Below are 7,816 nucleotides of genomic sequence, written 5' to 3'. Positions count from 1 at the left end.
GCACTGTGCTTGTGGACATATGTCCCTAATTGAGGTCAAGTGGTGTCTACCTCTCATGAAAAATGTTTTGTAACAACCCATAGAGTGTAAGTACTATGTGTTGTTTCTAATTTTAGAATTATTCTTGGGTTTGTATCCATCTCTTTCTAGCCCTGTTAGCCTGTCCTCATCAGCTACATTTTTGCACAGTATTCTGCCCTGCGTACTCTGAGTTTGCAAAAGTTTTGGCCAAGACTGTGTCACCTCATTACCCATTTGAGATTTTTTTCAGTTTCAAACTGTTTACAAGACCACTGATTCTGCTGTATCTCTGAAACAACACCAGATTGTGCACCAAGTCTGACATTATTCTGTATGCATCAGACCCGCGGAATATGTGCAGATCCATCGGGAACAGGCATCACCTAAAACAACCCCTTCTCACAGAGAGAAATGAGTGCCTTTTGTTTGCTCTGTTACTCTTGAAAATTCCTTTGCATTGAAATCACCTATTACACAAAATATAACTGTTAGAAAATCCTAAAGATCTGGATTCCGTTTTTTTCTTTTTTATGCTAGAACAATCAAGCTGCAGTACAGCCGTATTCTTGACAGACAGCTATTGTCAATCACCTACAAATCTAAGAGAGTTCATTAAAGAGAGCACATTTTTCACAAAGATGTCTTTTGCCCCAAAGAAAATACTAAAGAAAGACTGCAGACTACAAGGACATAGGAAAACAAAATCTTGAGGAATAGGCCCAGACAAGTGAGAAACACAGAGGACAACAAAGAGTTCATCCAGTAAACATTCTAAACCAGTGAAATTAGTGGAGACAATTCTTAAAGCATAGATCATGTGGCAGAGCTAATGAAAGGAAAAGCTAATAAAACCCCAGCTCTAAAACCAGCTCTCAGGTATTTTGCATATGAGACAATACTATAGAAATTATTAGAAAATTGTTCGCAGTATCCATTTGTTTTGTGAATGTAAACCAGATTTTACTTCAAAAGCAATTTCATAATAATGACTTTTCTCATGCAAGAGATTAAGCAAAATTAGAGATGAAATTCAACACTGAAAATATTTCTTTGGTTATATTCCAGCTGACATATTTGCTTCCTGGATATCTGCTTTACTTTTATTTATTTATTTTTTTTCCCCACTGGAGCAGACCTCTACCCTATTTGGCTCACATTTTAAGACCAAAGTTACTGTACCTTTCATTCCCTGATTGATATTTGCAAGCCAACAGGTGCTAATGGCGCAGAAAAGAGCATATGAGCTTGAGAGAACATTGTTGAATCACAGCATGAAGCCAAAGATAATATGGATATGTACACTCTAGTTTTACTGACACAGACTTTGAACTGTCATAGATTTGGATAACAGTTGGTCAAATATTTCATTTCAAGGAAATTATTTTTTTTGTGTTTGTGCCAAAAGAAAATATGATGTTAATCCAGTGAGACTTGGGCCCCATGCTGCTTCAAATAAGATTAAAGGGATTGCCTACCAGGGTGAAGTTCTATTAAGTTTATAAATATTCATTGCTATATTGAAAAGTTTAAAGCAGACTGAATTTCAGTTAATTGCTCACAGAAAGTAATCTTCTTATTTAAAAGAATACTGTTAATTAGATTTTCAAGGAAAAAAGACTGGGACCCCAAGATTTTTGTACAAAGAGAGGGCTTTAGGCAGCTGAGTTTTATAAAACACAGAAGTGATCAGATCTCTTATGAGGGTAAAATTAGTTATTAGTTTGGTATGAAGATATTTAGATATTTTCCAGTTACAAGATAGTATCAATATTTTTTTAAAGGATTCATTGCAAATGAATTTATTCAACCAGTCAGAAGTTCTGAGTGTCTTGGTTCAAAAGACAGAGAGTCCCTAGCTATATCAGACAAAAGTAAATTAGTTAAAAGCCTGAGCTAAGTCATGCAAAAACATAGACTAGAGGTGTCAGAGTAGAAAAATTATCTGTATCAGAGGGGAAACAATAAAAACAAAGCAAAACAAAGCAAAACAAAGCAAAACAAAACAAAACAAAACAAAACAAAACACACCTCTGCCCTCCAAAAAACCACGTCCCCAGTATCAGTAGACAGCACAGCTCACACCAGTACTGTAATGAAAACAGTGGCTACAAAATGTTGTCAGTACTGAAGGAACTACTTGATGAGTGTATGAGCAATGTTAACAAAGCAGCATTTTCCTTATAATGTCTTGAAAAGTGTACTACTTTATCTGTATTTCCAGGAACAGCATTAACAAGGCATATTGTTGGAATGCAGCAAAACACAGGAAAATACCATTGGTAATAAAAAGTACTCATAGCTTCTTTCCCAAGAGTTGTATATACTCAGGAGCTCAAGGTTAGAAAGCTACAATTTGTCTCCTAGTTGGTTTATCACAGGCTGCAATAATTGAACAGTTGTCCATACACAAAAAAAAAAAACCCCATAAAAACCCCAAAAAACCCAAAAAGTCCAAAAAACAACAACAACAACAAGAAAAACCCAAGTTCTACATAGGGAAATAAATGGGAAATGAATTAAAATGTAAAATGACAGGCCATTATCTAATCTCAATAACTCTCCAAAAGAACACTCCTTTGCTCTAAGAGTGCTGCTGTGAAATGGATTTTATCATGCTTTGGAAACATATTTAGATACAACACATTAAAGTTTTCTTTAGTACATTTTCTTTGCCAAACAGGCACTGTAAGGATGGCAACAGTGAAGTACATAAATTCTTTTCTCTCATTAATTTCCACTTGTAGATGATTTCAAAATAACATTTCATTAAAATTTGTCACACAGTCTATGCTGGTAAAGAGAATCCACTGTGATTATTTACACCAAAGGTTAATCATCCTTTTAAAAAGGATGTGTCTTTTCACACTTTGAGTATATACAACCTTGGCTTTCAGTCCTTAGTTCTTTCTTGTCTTCTTTTTGACTATTCAAATAAGGGGGCCTTTTGTAGTCTATAATGACTATAGTGAATGAAAAGAATTTTTAAAGTCAGTGGAACAAGCTCTCATTATGTTCGGAGGATTTGAAACTGCTCCAGAAAATCCCAGAAAGTTTTCTTACCTTTTTTTTCATTCCTTCATGAAGTTTGTTTTCCAGTCTGCTGAATAATGAATATTTTGTTCAACATTGAGGGAAAAGGCACAAAATAAAACTGACTTGTTCTGAGGGGTAATGCATAACAACTTCTAGGTTATTATTAAAGTAGGAGTGAGCCCAGGAGATGAATCTCTAATTACATGGATCCAGTTGTTTTGATATTTCTCACAGCTAACAGAGTTCTAGATCTTAAGTAGGACAGATTGCCTCAATATGAAGTTGTGGTTTAACACCAGCCAGCTGCCAATCCCCACACAGCTGTTGGCTCACTCCTCCACCAGCAGAATCAGCAAGAGAATCAAAAGGGTAAAAGCAAGAAAACTCATAGGTTGAGAAAAAGACAGTTTAATAGAGAAAGCAAAAGAAATGCAATCAAAGCAAAACAAGGAGTCCATTCACTGCTTCCCATGGGCAGGCAGGTGTTCAGCCATCTCCAGGACATCAGATCCCCATCCCATGTCATGGTCACTCGGGAAGACAAAAACCTTCATTTAAACTGTCCCTCCCTTCCTTTTTCTTTGCCCTACTCTGTATTCTGAGCATGATCTCACATGATCTGGAAAATCCCTTTGGTCAGTTTGGGTCACCTGTCCTGAGTGTGTCTCCTCCCAGCCTCCCATGCACCTCCAGCTTCCTCACCAGCATGGTAATACAAAAAGCAGGAAAATCTTGTGTCTGTGTAAGCTCTGCTCAGCAATAACACAAATATCTTTATGTTATCAACCCTGTGCTGAACACAAATCCAAAACACAGCCTCATACCAGCCACTGTGAAGAAAATTACCTCAGACAAAAGCAGCGCACAAGTTGTCACTGTGTGACATTCTGCTGTGGGAAACTGCAGGGTGTCCTTTTAAAGCAGATGTTCTAGGAAAAAATGAAGACAAACAAGGCAAATATTATATCTGAGAACCATTTATTGCTAACAAAAAGTGTGTTGCCCTAGTAAAGAAGAACAGAAAAGACAGCAAAGGAGGAAGTAGAAGGAAAAAGAATGGAGAGAGAGAGAAGGATAGAGAGGGGAGAGAGAGAAAAAAAAGGGTATTACCACCAGAACTTCAGAAAGTGCAATCAACATCCAAGCAGCAGGGCATGTGTGCATGCTGCTCTTGGAGAGCCCAGCTCCACAGGCACAGCTCCCGTGGTGATGGGCAGCTGGACACGCAGTGAGTGGGCACTTGGGCAGGGTGTGCAGGGCCCTGGACAGGGTCGTGGGATCGCCACGGCGGGCAGGATTGGCCAAGCATGGCTGGAGGCAGGCAGCAGTGCAGAGAGGCAGGACAGGCAGTGGATGGAGCAGGCCAGGGGGATGGATTGGCAGGGCAGGACACAGGCTGGGCACAAAGCTCAGGGGTGGTCAAAGCAAAGTCAGCAGGTGTCCAGCCAAGTGTCCAGCAGCGTCCAGCAAGAGGGAGAGAGAGCAAGCGAGCGAGGGCAAGCCCCATAGCTTGAGATGCAGTTACTTTTATACCCCCAGCTCCTCCCAGGGTCTGCTCGCTGGCAGGAGACCATCAGCCAGCCAAATGTTTGACAGCAGTGCATTGGTGGAGACCTTTTGCCACCTAGCTGGATAATCTTTCTAGAGGATGCAGTGTCCTTGGCAGCCTGCTCCCTCTCGTAGATACTGGCTGCCTGTTCCATGTGAGACCTGAAATGGCTGTCAGGCGAAGCCTCCCCAGAGGCAGAGCTCTCCTCCATCTTCTCCACGCTGCCTCCTGGACATGGCTTGTGTCCCCCTCATACCTCCGGTCATCTTCCAACAATGTTGAGAAAAAAATCAAAATGAAGTTTGTTCCTCACACAAGTAAAGACAAATTGTTGTGTTATAGTTTGTTATGCTTGGAGATCTATTATGTTAGGAACAAGTTTTGCACAGTTATGAAAGCACTGTTTCCTAAATTAAGTTCCCTGAAAGGCTGACTTTAAAAGAAGCAAAGAATTCAATTCTCCAGCAAAACAATATGAAAACATATAATCCCAGTAATTAATATTTCCCTAACAATTTTACAAATTGCAATGAGATATGTCCCTGTTCTTTGAACTTTGTTTTAGAAGAGCAGAAATAAAACACTAATTTTAAAGTTTCTCAGCCAAAAAACAAATCCTAAATCAAAAAGGTGAAAGAAAAAAAAGCTCTCTGTACTTTATTGAGATAGCTATTCTTGTAAAATCAAAGATTTGTATCTCCATATTTCTAACTTTTCCTTTTAAAATGCAAAATAAGCCTTCTCCTTTCCAGTATCATAAATTATACAGAAAAAACACCCTTAAGTGCTGCAATCTTAGTCCTTTTTCAGTCTTACCTGTATCTAGAAAACAAATGTGCTGATTCTGCTGTCATAAAATAAACTATGACTCACACAGGCAGCTTTATATTCTGACCTCTGGCACATAGGATGTTTTCTAAAAATGTAGTTGTTGATCTGAAGTTGTAGAAAAATGCCTGTCTAACAATACCTAGCTCTGTACAGGTAACAGAAAGTCATGGGGCAAATCCAACATTAACACGTCTCATGGAAATTTCTGTGGAAGTCTACTAGTGGTTCTGAAGAGGACAAGAAAGATTTCTGTGTGTATTTAAATTATTTTTTTAATTTCCTCTGGTGAATAGGTGCAATTATTCACAATTATTGCTCCAGAAATATAACTATTTCCATTTTTTTAGATTTTGATTTCATTCCATCTTGAAATTATGGAAATCTTATGGCCTCCAAATACACTTTAGACATGCTAGTTTTGTGCTGCTAGATAATGTCACAGGCTTCAAAGCCTCTTCCTGAAGACATCTATGAAATGTTTGTGATATTTGCAAACACGGATAACAATTTAAAACACTTTTAAAACTAATAAATTTTAAAATTACACTTTTATTTTTGAATTTTTTTTCTTTTTCCACAGCTGTTTTTTTTTTTTTTATAAATATTGGAGTTGGTTCAAAGAAGGCCCTTTCTGCATTTATTTTTCTCATATATACAGTTTCCTAGCAAACAGACATTAATCAGGAAAACTTCAGACACCTACACTTTATAGAAGTATTTCAAACAGTTTTGATTTCTTACTTCTGCATGCTAGTTTGGCATCACGCTGACAATGTTCTTGAAGTCAATACTGAATAATAAAGATTCCTTTTTCCCATAAATAATTTTTCCAGCTTAATGTGGGATTTCAAATCTATTGCAACTGAGGCTTGATTGATGCATGTGCATTCACAAGTCTTTTTGCCACAACCTTCTTACATATGAACTTTTAAAAACTCAGCTATTTATATGGTAATACAATCCTATGGCACACAAACCCCAACTCCTTTTACTTAATCTACATAATTATGTATAATTTAGAGGAAAAGCTTGCAGTTGGCTTGAAGTTTGAGAGAAGGGCTCATGAGTCTGAAGCATTATCTTTTTTTTTCCCCAGTGATATATAACTGAATTCATAATAGTTCTCATTCATGACAAAACTTTGAAAAAATATAAATATTTGCAAATAAAAGAATGAAATTATTTTCAAATGGAAATAGAAGAGATGGACAGGGATGTTCTTTACAACTAGCACTGCTGGTATAAATATCTGCGAAGGAATGATCATGCTAACCCCGGGGTACAGATGTGTTAAAAACCATTAACTGCAGAGATGTATCTTTAGTAAACAATAAAAATTGAGCATTAAAAATTTTAGGTTGTGGGAAACTTAAAATTGATTATTTTGGAACATTAAGCATATTTGTTTAAGTATATATAGCAGTCCTTACCTTAAGAAAGACAAGCTCTTTGTGATCTTTTAGCAAATTTTACACAAACCAACCAATTGTGCCCTTTAAAAAGTTTTTTTTCTGATGAAATACTGTGTAATTATCTCAAACACATTCGTATTAGAGTACTTACTCCTGCCATACTTAGTTTAGGTTGTGTGATATTTCTGCCTTCTATATAAAGTGTAAAAAACTGGCAAACTGATCTTGAAGTTGTATGTGCTCCAATCACTAATCTTAGTCTGAAGCAAAAGTCAGTGTTTTGCTGGCTCTTTTGAATTAACACAATACTTTTTATTCAAAGTGGTTGTTATTCACTTGGCAGAAAGAAAAAACACATACCTAGATACTGGCAAAACAACAGACTACTTTTTGGGCCAAATTTCTGACATTAATTTCTTTCAAATGTTGACAATGAGAAATAAACTTCACACCACAATGAAACTAAGTGTATGGCTAATTTATTTTAATTAAAGGTTATAGAAACTGAATATAATTTTCTCTCTAAGGAGAAATTGAGTGGAATTAGTACAGGCTTTGAAGAGGAATGGCATCTGAAATAAGACTTTCATGCGGCACATTCTGCATCTTTCAGGTAAGGACATTACATAAGAGAAAAAAAAACACCATCTGTTTGCAGCCTGAAACAATTTCTGACTGTAGATGTCACAAAAACTGGAAAAATAACTGAACATATCCCTAAGGAGTATCATGTATCTGAAACAAAAAATAAAATAGGACACATGCACTTTGCTGAAATACTAAATATCAAGAACTTCTTTTGGAGACATTGAGAGATGTAGCTCTCAGAATTCCTGAAAATAAGATTGCTTAAAGAATTAATTAAAATTATGATAGATTATCATATACAAATCACAGTTTTATTTAATCCTGAAACTTTTGTGTATTCCTTGTCAGTGGTCAATGATGCACTTTGTTCTTGAATCATTAT

This window comes from Pseudopodoces humilis, chromosome 6, assembly GCF_049639895.1.
Source record: "Pseudopodoces humilis isolate 2021_Gansu_Grassland_sample_001 chromosome 6, ASM4963989v1, whole genome shotgun sequence".
Classification (NCBI taxonomy): Eukaryota; Metazoa; Chordata; class Aves; order Passeriformes; family Paridae; genus Pseudopodoces; species Pseudopodoces humilis.
The sequence above is the reverse complement of the archived record's forward strand: the minus strand, read 5'-3'. Positions refer to the sequence as shown.